We start from the raw sequence: 11,144 nt of genomic DNA on the forward strand, positions 1-11,144 counted from the left end.
AACGAGAGAGAATTAAATGGAGAAAAAAGAGAATATTTTTGTTTTGTAATAATTTCTCTCAACTGTCGTATTCAATTATATTGTGTATTAAAAAAAAATTGTATGAAATGTTTTTTTTTATTAGCTCAATATTCTTTTGAAAAACACGGGCAGGTATCAATTTTTTTTTCTATTTCTTCTTTTTTTTTTTGTCTGTTTTGCACTTTTTTTTCTTATATATTTATCAGAGCTGAGAGGGAAGGATTCTATCACAGTCTGGTGGCTCGGAAAGCCGTCGACTCACTATTCTTAGATGCAGCTCTTTCGTCGCCTTTTGTTGCCTGGGGGTGAATAACACTGAATAACATTGAGAGACTTCTTTAGCATTCGAACTGGAAAGACGTGAATGCAATTTATCCTGGCGTGAATGATCGTTCTTAAATGGGTTTCGGAATTTCGAAACAAAAACAAAATAAATGATTTTCATTTACTTTTAACGTCTCACGTAATTCTATTAAGAAAATATATTACCTGATTGGAAATTTTCTCTGTTTAATTTTATCAATTTTTCTTTTCTTCGGTTTTTTTTTATTTTATACATTTAAAATTTTCAACACTTTTTGGATTTTTTATTTATTTATTATAAATTTTAATAAATTTTTTTTTATAAAAATAAAATATGTATTGTGTTTACAATTTTCATAAATAAATGAACTTTAAACGGTTTTAATTTGAAATTTTATAAAATTTTAAAGTTGAATGAATTTGATTCGAAATTTTAACGAACTTAGATTTTCGAAAATTTTAATAATTTAAAATCTTTTAGAATTAATCGAATTTTTCAATAAATGTTTAATTAATTATTAAAAATAATGGGTTTACAAAAGAATTTTAGTTAAAAACAATAAAAAAAAATTTTATTTTGAAGACGTTACAAATAATTATAGAAATTCAATTATTTTCAAAAGTAATAAAATTCTTAATTGTTTGCAAACATTTTATTATTTTCATAAATATTAAAAATTTCACAGGAATTCAAATATTTACAATTTTTTCATATTTCTTTTCAATAATTTAATTATTTTCAGAAATAATAAAACTCATCATTGAATTTCAATTATTTTTAATTCAATTTTATTCGAATTCCTCGAAGAATGTAACTATTTTAAAAAATTTTATTACAATTCGTCAAAAGAATTGAATTTTTTAATAATTTGTTGATAAAATTCTTTATGAGAATTAAATTTTAAGAAATATTTAATTACTCAATAAATAATTTACTTTTGTATTTAAATAATTGAATTTTCGTAAAGTTTTCTAATAAAAAATGATTTTAAAATTAATTTTAGTTTAAATTTTAGATAATAATTGAATAGGAAAATAATTTTTAAAAAGTTACAGTAACAATATTTTTATAATATAAAATAATGACTCGATCCTCTTTAATTATTATAAAACATAAAGAAATCGATTATCGGAGTAATCGTTTTCTTTATGTTTTATAACAATATTTTTAAAGTTGATTAATTTCAGAATATGGTTTGAGTTTAAAATTTTTAAAAATCTTAATTCCAATGGAAAAATAATAATAAAATATTTTAAATATTTAAAAAAGAAATTATTGTTTTCGAATAATTTTACAATTAAAGATATTCGTAAATAAATTTAAGAGAACATTTTTTTTGAATAAAATTTTTTCCTTTATTTTCTGAAAGTTTAAAAATTTTCAGTTTCATTTTCAATTGAATTTTCTAATTGACAAATATAATTTATAAACATTTTTTTCCTGTATATTATTATATTTATAATATAATATAAATGGGTATATTTCCTATACTTCTTAATACAAATTTTTTAACACTTAACAATTTTCTAGTATTTTTTATAAATAAAAAGGAGAATAATTTACATAATAATAATTTATATCAGTCAAACGAAAACTTAATTTTAGTCAGATACAACGATTGCAATTTTTATTTTTGAGAATTAGTAGTCGAAACTAATTTTAGTCAGACACAATGACTAATATAAAAATAAAAATAAAAAATTGACTATTTGGTGGAAAGTCCCAGTTTTTTTTTTAATAAAAATTAATAATACTTTAAGCGAATAGAAAAATATTTATTAAAATCCAAGAAGAGAAAATTTTCCATTCGATAAAATTTATTTTTTTAAGTATCAAAAAAACGAAGAAGTAGAAAAAATAATGAAATCAACTTTAAGATGCTTTTAAGTAGAAAAAGTTGCTGGTTCAGGAAAAATCTAACTTTTAAGTGGAGAAAACGAGTTCAGTCAGACAAATGTTCTGGATTTCGTCTTTTTCTCCTCCCAAGTTCCAATATTTCTTTTTTTAATTCTAAATAAAATTCTAATAATGAGAAATTCAAATATTGAAATTCTAATAATAAAATTCAAATTAATAATAATTCGGACAATTTTCTTTTTTTTGAAATTAGTAGTAAAGGTCAACTTTAAGTCAGACATAATAATAATATTTATTTAAATTCTATTTATAATAATACAAACTTAAATAAAATAAATAAACAATTTTTTAGAATTGAAATAATACAATTTTTCCAAACTGATTTCTGTGTATTTTTTTAAATGTTGTTATCCATATTAAAAAATGGTAATTTAAAAAAAATGGAAATTTTTTTTCAAAAAGTGCAAATTTCTCTCTCTCTTTCTCTCTCTCTCTCTCTCTCTCACGGAGAATTTTCTTTGACAAACATTTTTAAAGTGGACATAAATTTCTTTTTTCTCTATGCAAAACAGGGATCTCGTCCTTAAATGATGATATTTAAGAGAAGTGGGGCAAAGGAGTGGGGTGGAAGGGGGAGATGAGTAGGGGCGCTGGTCAGGAAAACGTGACGTTATTCTATAAGCGCAGACGTTTTATTCAGAATATATTATTTAAAAAATGAAATTAGAAAAAAAATGATGAGCTAAGCGAAAGATTTAGTAAAACAAAGGAGTAAACAAGGGACGCAAACCAAAGAAATAAGCATAGGAGACTTAATCAGAAAGACGTGATAAAAAAAAGTAAATAAAAGAAATAACTAATAAAAGAAAGTAATCCAAAGAAGTAAACAGCAAAATAAGTAGACAAGAGAAGTAAACAAAAGATGTAACTTAAAAAAGAGTAAGCGAAAGAAATTGACGAAAATAAGTAAAAATCATAAATGTAAATTAATAGATAAAAATCATTTCTCCCTAAGCGAGAAAATAAATTGAAATTATTTTCGATGATGTGTTAAATGAGAATGAGGGTGTCTTCCTTCCCCCTCCCCCTTCCACCTCTCTCCAGCTCTCTTTCCTTGCGGTAATTTATTTTCATGATCCCACGCGCGCAGTGAAATGCAGTAAACGAGTTGTCACTTTGAAAGAGGAAACATTTGCAGAATTTAAGTGGTACTTGTGACAAAAGGGGGAAAAGAAAAGATTTATGAAGGGCAGTTTGAATGACTTGAATGTATAAAGGTGCGTGGACACGATTAGATGAAAAGACTTGAGGGAATGAGAGAGAGAGAGAGAGAGAGAGTGTTGCTTCCTGGACACCAAGTATGTTACGTATTGATCTTTACTTGTTGCGCAGAGCAAACTCCCAGTTGAAGCGTTTCTGTGCTTGCGCAGGACTCCATTCTCTATGGACAGATGTAATTAACGTCCGAATTCAAACAAGGAATGAGGAGTCTCCGTACGTTTCACTGAGAGAGAGAGTGAGAGAGAGGAGAGTAAGAGAGATAGAGAAAGAGAGAGAGAAAGAGAAAAACTATGTATGTGTGTGAGAGAGAAAGGAAGAGAGAAAAAAGAGAAAGAGTGAAAAGGGGAACGAGACTCAAATTCGTGGAAAAAAGGGGTTATTTAAAATTGTTTTCCCTTCACGAGGATTTTTCAATTTTTTATATACACACGAAGAGTAAAAATGAATTCCTTGATTTTGTTGAACGTGAATGGTTTTATTTTGAGAACAATCAATTGTATATTTAAACTTAAATAACAAATATCTTTTTGAATATTTTTTTTAGGGGAGGGCTTTTTTTAAAAAGCGTTATTTTTTAACGTTTGTCTAAACAGGGTGTCTTACAACAATTGGAAAATCTGTAAAGCCGCGGAAATGTCAGGGAATTTTTTTCATCATTGACTTGAAATACTCTTGGACAATATTTTTAATCCACAAAATTAATTTTACAAATTTTTAGTAAAAAATAAGCTTTTCTAATTTTCAATAAAGCAAAAAAATAAATTTCCAATTTGCAATTCTATTTTTTTTTTTTTTTTTATAAATAATACGAACCACAGATATAATAATCAAAAATAGAAAAAGATTGACCACTTAAAATTCTGAAAAATCAAAAAGCAAAAATAATGGCATTGAAAATTGGTGAATTTTAGAGAAATTACAAATGATTGGAGAAATTCAATTATTTTCGAAAGTTATAAAATTCTTCACAGAAATTGAATTATATTGAAAAATTTTTAAATATATTTGTCAAAATTTCAATTATCTTTATAAATAATAAAATTCTCCAAAATTCTATTATTTTCAAAAATTTTAATAAAATTCTTGTCAAAATTTCAATTATTTTCAAAAATGTTCCTCATTTCAATATTTTTTTCAATATCTACTATTTTAATAAAATTTTTCAAAACAAACTAATTACCTATTTAAAAAACTTTTAATTATTTTCATAAAATAATAAACATTTCACAGGAATTCAATTATTTACTAATTTTTTATAAATTTCTTCGCAATAATTCAGTTTTTTTTTATTTTCATAAATAATAAAATTTTTACTGGGATTCAATTCATTATTTATAAAAATAATTGGATTCCCGTGAAATTTTTATTATTTATGAAAATAATTAAATGTTTGCATACAATTTTATTAAAATTTTTTTTAAATAATTGAATTCTTTTTGGGGAATTTTATTAAAATAGTAGATATTGAGAATCATTGAAATTAGATAATTTTTAAATTTATTTAAATATTTTTAAAATTTTTAGAATTTTTTAAAATAATTGAAATTAGGACAAGAATTTTTTTGACATTTATAAAAGTAATTGAACTTTAGAGAAGAATTTTGTTATTTATAAAGATAATTGGGATTTTTACGAGAATTTTTTTTAAATTTTGAAAATAGTTTAAATTTATAAGAAAGAATTTTATTTTTTTTTTTTTTGAAAATAATTGAATGAAATTTTTGCTGGGATTCAATTCATTATTTATGAAAATAATTGAATTCCCGTGAAATTTTTATTATTTATGAAAATATTTAAATGTTTGCATACAATTTTATTAAATTTTTTTTAAATAATTGAATTCTTTTTGGGAAATTTTATTAAAATAGTAGATATTGAAAATCATTAAAATTAGAAAAATACATTTTATTTTTGAAAATAATTGAAATTAGGACAAGAATTTTTTTGACATTTATAAAAGTAATTGAACTTTGCAGAAGAATTTTGTTATTTATAAAGATAATTGGGATTTTTACGAGAATTTTTTTTAAATTTTGAAAATAGTTTAAATTTATAAGAAAGAATTTTATTTTTTTTCGAAAATAATTGAATTTCTGCAAATATTTGTAATTTATCGAAAATTGAATTTTTTTAATGTTTTCAACAAATTGTATAATAATTAATAACAAAAACAAATAAAGATAGTAATTGTATTAGAATTTAAATAAGAAATGTTTTTGAATACATAATATTAAATATATAATATTTAATTAGAATATTCTTATAATAATTAATAATTCTTTAATATTATAAATTTATAATTACAAAGAAAAAAAATTCTATTTTACATTTAAAAAGGGTTATTTGAGAAAAAATCCTTTTCATAAGAAACTCAAAGCCCCATAAAAGCTCCGGAATAAAGCTTCAAGAAGAATTATTGATGATAAGTATATTCTAAGTCTTTTTAAGAAAGTTAAGTATTCTTGAAGAAATTAGTTTCCATTGGGGAAAAAAACAATTTTTGTCCTTTTCTTTTAAAGAAAAAGTAATTTTAAAACAAATTCTTCAGAAGCTGTGCATCATGACTGAAACTTACAATAACTACTTGTAATATATTTTTTTTTTAATAATAAAACTTTAATAAAATTTTCGTTTTCATTATTTTTTGTTATTGTTTATTATCTATAATTTTTCGTTTCTTATTATATTCATAAAAATTAAAGAAATAGAATAATTAATTCTCCAGTTGTGTCTGACTAAAATTGACTTGAACTACTGGCACTGTATAAGTATATATAAAATATAATTTTATTTGTCTGACTAAAACTTGTTTTTACTACTGAAAATATAGAACAATACAAAACAGCCCTCACACACTATTACTAATTAATTTCATTTTATTAGATTTTTATAATAAATACATGTAATATACCCACACATAACGAGAATGTAAAATAATTTCAAAAAATTGTATTATACGCTTGTAAATTATGAAGCGATTTCATTCATTAGAAACTTCCGCTTCGTGGGAAATGAACAAATATAAAAAATTTACGACATTAAAAAAACCGGGTCATTATATAGAGTAGTGGAAGGAGTTAAAAAAAAAGAAAATTATATCTGAATTTCACGGTCTATGAAAAATTCAAGAAAATGAGGAACTTAACAAGAAGCCGGAACAGTGATTTTGAAATATACTTTTATCTCGAGTACAACTTTTTTTTATCGTTTATGTACTTTAAATGAAATGTACCATATAATAATAATAAAAATATTCTGCAAAAATTGGATTTTAGTTTGAATATCTATAGGTATTCTCAATATAACTTTGTTAATTTTTCTGTTTCTTTTTTGTTAGAAGTTTAATTCATTTTTATATTTTTATTAAAATTTTACATAATCGAAATAAATACATTTTTTTACACTTTAAAATTTAACTTTTTTATATTTCTGGTGGAAAAAGTTAACAATTTTTCGAACAAAAATTTAACCAGTCCGAATTATTATAATATTTATATTAATATATTATTACTATTATTTATTACATTAGTGTGACGAATAAAAAAGCGAAAACAGAGGGAATAAGAGAAAGAATAATATATGAAAAAATTGCAAAAAAAAGGAGAAGGAAAAAAATTGATAATGTGAAAATAGAGAATTGTCTCAGTAGACGCGATATTTATATAGAAGGGAAATGAATTTTGAATAATCACCATAGTTTTCAAGACAAACGACTGTGAATCGACGGATGTTGAATTTCAAGTAGGTACGTACGGTGTGCGAGCGAGCGAGACAAGAGCGATTATATAGAGTTATAGACTGTTGAAAGTACCTACGTCGATTAACGTAACACACCCTGTATTGCTCATTTTACTTCTCCTGTTCTCACAAGTGTTCTTACGGAGGCAATATATACGAAATACTTGTCGCGCTTTCGGTCTGAGTACCAGTTTCGCAATTATAAAAGCATTACTGTAAATGCATCTTGTTCACATTTCCCCCTATTCACTTCAAGTAGGTATATATATAATAAATATTTCCTACTCCATTTTGTACTTACAACAACTGTTTTTTTTTTTTTACCATATATTTATTATGTTGAAATACTTTACTCTTCAATTTATAAACATTATAGTAATATATTTATTTGTTAATTTAATTTAGTTAGGTAATATTTTTCATTTTTTATTAAATTCAATTTTAAAATACCGTAACTACTGTTACAACTGTTACAAAAAAATCCCACGTCGAAAAATTCCATGGAATTTCCGTGGAGATTCCGTGAAAATTCTGCAAGTTTATTATATTATAGTATTACTTTCACATTTCTATTATGATTAGAGTTTAATAATTAGCTTTGTTGCAATTTATTTGCAAAACTTAAATAAAATACGCATTTTGAAAAAAATTGCAACAAATTCTAATCATAATACAAATGTTAAAAATAAAATATTATTAAAATAAAAAAAACCCTTCAGAATTTCCATGACATTACTCTGATTTCCGGACAAAACTTTTAGTTTTTCCCTGACCCTAAAGAATATTGTAAAAATTATTAATAATTATTAATAATCCCTAATAATTATTAATAATCAATTAATTAATAATTAATGAAATAATTATTAATAGGGAGGGACCTCTGCAAAAAATAAGGTACAAGTCCAGAGACTTAAATTTGAGAAGGGAGGGACCTTTGCAAAAAATAAGGTTCAAGTCCAGAGACTTAAATTTGAGAAGGGAGGGACCTTTGCAAAAAATAAGGTTCAAGTCCAGAGACTTAAATTTGAGAAGGAAGGGACCTCTGCAAAAAATAAGGTTCAAGTCCAGAGACTTAAATTTGAGAAGGGAGGGACCTCTGCAAAAAAATAAGGTTCAAGTCCAGTTAAATTTAAGAAGGGAGGGACCTTTGCAAAAAATAAGGTTCAAGTCCAGAGACTTAAATTTGAGAAGGGAGGGACCTCTGCAAAAAATAAGGTTCAAGTCCAGAGACTTAAATTTGAGAAGGAAGGGACCTCTGCAAAAAATAAGGTTCAAGTCCAGAGACTTAAATTTGAGAAGGGAGGGACCTCTGCAAAAAAATAAGGTTCAAGTCCAGAGACTTAAATTTGAGAAGGAAGGGACCTCTGCAAAAAATAAGGTTCAAGTCCAGAGACTTAAATTTGAGAAGGGAGGGACCTCTGCAAAAAAATAAGGTTCAAGTCCAGTTAAATTTAAGAAGGGAGGGACCTTTGCAAAAAATAAGGTTCAATTCCAGTTAAATTTGAGAAGGGAGGGACCTTTGCAAAAAAATAAGGTTCAAGTCCAGAGACTTAAATTTGAGAAGGGAGGGACCTTTGCAAAAAAATTAGGTTCAAGTCCAGAGACTTAAATTTGAGAAGGGAGGGACCTTTGCAAAAAAATTAGGTTCAAGTCCAGAGACTTAAATTTGAGAAGGGAGGGACCTCTGCAAAAAATAAGGTTCAAGTCCAGAGACTTAAATTTGAGAAGGGAGGGACCTTTGCAAAAAATAAGGTTCAATTCCAGTTAAATTTGAGAAGGGAGGGACCTTTGCAAAAAAATAAGGTTCAATTCCAGTTAAATTTGAGAAGGGAGGGACCTTTGCAAAAAATAAGGTTCAATTCCAGTTAAATTTGAGAAGGGAGGGACCTTTGCAAAAAAATAAGGTTCAAGTCCAGAGACTTAAATTTGAGAAGGGAGGGACCTCTGCAAAAAATAAGGTTCAAGTCCAGAGACTTAAATTTGAGAAGGGAGGGACCTTTGCAAAAAATAAGGTTCAAGTCCAGAGACTTAAATTTGAGACGGAAGGGACCTCTGCAAAAAATAAGGTTCAAGTCCAGAGACTTAAATTTGAGAAGGGAGGGACCTCTGCAAAAAAATAAGGTTCAAGTCCAGTTAAATTTAAGAAGGGAGGGACCTTTGCAAAAAAATAAGGTTCAAGTCCAGAGACTTAAATTTGAGAAGGGAGGGACCTTTGCAAAAAAATAAGGTTCAAGTCCAGAGACTTAAATTTGAGAAGGGAGGGACCTTTGCAAAAAAATAAGGTTCAAGTCCAGAGACTTAAATTTGAGAAGGAAGGGACCTCTGCAAAAAATAAGGTTCAAGTCCAGAGACTTAAATTTGAGAAGGAAGGGACCTCTGCAAAAAATAAGGTTCAAGTCCAGAGACTTAAATTTGAGAAGGGAGGGACCTCTGCAAAAAAATAAGGTTCAAGTCCAGTTAAATTTAAGAAGGGAGGGACCTTTGCAAAAAAATAAGGTTCAAGTCCAGTTAAATTTAAGAAGGGAGGGACCTTTGCAAAAAAATAAGGTTCAAGTCCAGAGACTTAAATTTGAGAAGGAAGGGACCTCTGCAAAAAATAAGGTTCAAGTCCAGAGACTTAAATTTGAGAAGGAAGGGACCTCTGCAAAAAATAAGGTTCAAGTCCAGAGACTTAAATTTGAGAAGGGAGGGACCTCTGCAAAAAATAAGGTTCAAGTCCAGTTAAATTTAAGAAGGGAGGGACCTTTGCAAAAAAATAAGGTTCAAGTCCAGAGACTTAAATTTGAGAAGGGAGGGACCTTTGCAAAAAAATAAGGTTCAAGTCCAGAGACTTAAATTTGAGAAGGGAGGGACCTCTGCAAAAAATAAGGTTCAAGTCCAGAGACTTAAATTTGAGAAGGGAGGGACCTTTGCAAAAAATAAGGTTCAAGTCCAGTTAAATTTGAGAAGGGAGGGACCTCTGCAAAAAATAAGGTACAAGTCCAGTTAAATTTTCTTCTTATTCGAACTTTGCTTCTTCAAATTTAATATTTTGAATAATAACAATAATTAATGTAATAATAAATATAGTGATCGTGATTGGCACTTTAGTAAATATCCAAGTAATGCAGGTCAAATTGAAGTTGTGTGTGCGCATCAATATCGAATGCTATATGATTTGTTTGTGTGAATTTCTGTATATATATATATATATATATATATATATAAGTATACATCTATATAGATATGGAATTGAGAGTGGATATGAGAATCATTGGATCAAGTATGGAATACGAATGATGCGTTATTGGTCCTACAAATTAATAACTAGCAAGCAACTATAGAATCGATTCCATATACTGGTTAACCGAATTGTTTTCTCTAATCGAAAGTAGAACATTTCTATTTTTCATTTTTACAATTTAGAAAAAAAAAGAATTACCAAAAATGTACAGAATTTATTATTTATTATTATTGTTTAATTATTATTGTTATTATTTAAGTACTATTATTATTATTTAATTACTATTATTATTATTATTATTATTATTATTATAGTAACTATATTCTTATAATAATTATTATCTCTCTCAATTTGAAATAGTAAAAATGTTTACTAATTTAAAATTGTAACTGACATTTTTGATTTTGAATTAGTAAATTTTAATTAATAAATTAGTACATATACTATTTATTAGTAAAATTTACTAATTCAAAAGCAAAAAGTCAGACACTAATCAAAATTAGTAAATATTTTCACTAATTAAAAGTTAGAAAGATTATTTTTGAATTTAATTAAATAATTGTGTTTGTAGTGATTTAATAATAATTGATGAATATTAATTGAATTCGAAAATTAAATTTTCACTTGTTAATATTTTTCCGAAAATTTGTTATCAAGAAAAAAATTAAACTATATGAATAGAAAAATTATTCTTATATAGTTTCAAATTCCTCTGTGCAA

This window comes from Leptopilina heterotoma, unplaced genomic scaffold (genome assembly GCF_015476425.1).
Source record: "Leptopilina heterotoma isolate Lh14 unplaced genomic scaffold, ASM1547642v1 Lhet_54, whole genome shotgun sequence".
In the NCBI taxonomy this organism is placed as follows: domain Eukaryota; kingdom Metazoa; phylum Arthropoda; class Insecta; order Hymenoptera; family Figitidae; genus Leptopilina; species Leptopilina heterotoma.